Genomic DNA, 1,426 nt, shown 5'->3' with positions numbered 1-1,426 from the left:
AAACAAAATTTTTAAAAAATAAAAAAGACAACTGCTATGATATTTTCATCTCTATGGGGATGGAGAGCAGATCAGTGGCTGCTAAGGTCAATAGGTTGTGGGGAGTGTCTACAAAGGGATAGCAGCAGGGAGTCTTGGAGGGTGATTGAAATATTCTATGTCCTGAGTATGGTGATTATTACCCAAATCTATACATGTGTTAAAATTCTTTTTTTTCCGAAATGAACATAAACTCAAGATTTTATTACCTTCATAATGTAACAAAATATGAAGCTTAGAACTGGATCACTGGGCCTTTTGTCTTCTTATCTCTTCCCATTTCAAAATTCTTGCATCTCTTAATAGCCAGCATTCTCTTAGATCTGCAGTTGGGCTCTACACATTCAAGCCTCAGCATAATCTTCTTTATAGTTTTAGCCTTTTTCCAGAAAATCAGCTGTTTTCCCACCATAGCCACTCTGTTTCCTGTCACAACGCCACCTTCCCTGGGCATAAAGAGAACCTTTGCCTTTCTTGTACTGTGTCACTTTGTGAGGTTGGCACTTGCCACACTTCTTTCAGAAAGTCCCACAGGTTTTAGGAACATTCACCATGGTTGCGAGAGCACTATCAGCACAAAAAGAAAGATAATACATGTGTCAAAATTCTTAAAAGAAAAAAAATCACTTTCACTGAAAGTAAAAATAAAGAAGGCTATTTTTTATTAGCAGATTATGTAACTGCCTACAGTTATATAAAATCCAAGAGAATAACCAGCTAAGGTTAGTATCTTGCTAGATAGAAGATTAGTGTATAAATCAATTACTTTCCTATATACCAGCAAAGTTAGAACATGTAATTTATAAAGCTTTGCAAAAAATATAAATTATTCAGTGGTTAATCTAACAAAAGATATGCAAGACCTTTATGGAAAAAAAGATGTCATAATTAAATCACATTAAAGAAGACTTAAATAAATACTCTCATCACAGGTAGGATGACTCAAACTCACAGAGTTGATTCTTCTCAGTTAATTTATAAATTCAATACAATTCTATTCAAAATACTCACAGGGCTTATTTTGAAATCTGAAAAGGCTGATTTAAAAATCTATGTGAAAGGTGCCAGAGTGGCTCAGCTGGTTGAGCAACTGGCTCTTGATCTCACCTCAGGTCTTGACCTAGGGGTCATGAGTTCAAGCCCTATATTGGGCTCTGTGCTGGATGTAAAGCCTACTTAAAAAAAATTAGGGGCACTTGGGTGGCTCAGTCAGTTAAGCATCTGACTCTTGATCTGCCTCAGGTCATGATCTCAGTTTCATGAGTTTGAGCCCTACAATGGTCTCTGTGCTGTCAGTGCAGAGCCTGCTTGGGATTCTGTTTCTCCCTCTCTTTGCCCCTCCCCTGCACATATTCTCTCTCTCTCTCAAACTTAATGAATAAACTTA

The 1,426-nt window shown here is 37.0% G+C and overlaps 1 pseudogene; it reads right to left on the bottom strand.

The window, feature by feature from the left end:
- Window positions 1-274: 274 nt before the first annotated feature.
- On the bottom strand, window positions 275-593 carry LOC144230326 (ribosomal protein eL42-like; annotated as a pseudogene).
- Between the last annotated feature and the right edge of the window lie 833 nt (window positions 594-1,426).

The sequence above is a fragment of the Crocuta crocuta genome, unplaced genomic scaffold, assembly GCF_008692635.1.
Source record: "Crocuta crocuta isolate KB4526 unplaced genomic scaffold, BGI_CrCroc_1.0 scaffold234, whole genome shotgun sequence".
NCBI classification, from domain to species: Eukaryota; Metazoa; Chordata; class Mammalia; order Carnivora; family Hyaenidae; genus Crocuta; species Crocuta crocuta.
This window is presented reverse-complemented; position numbering and strand designations above follow the sequence as displayed.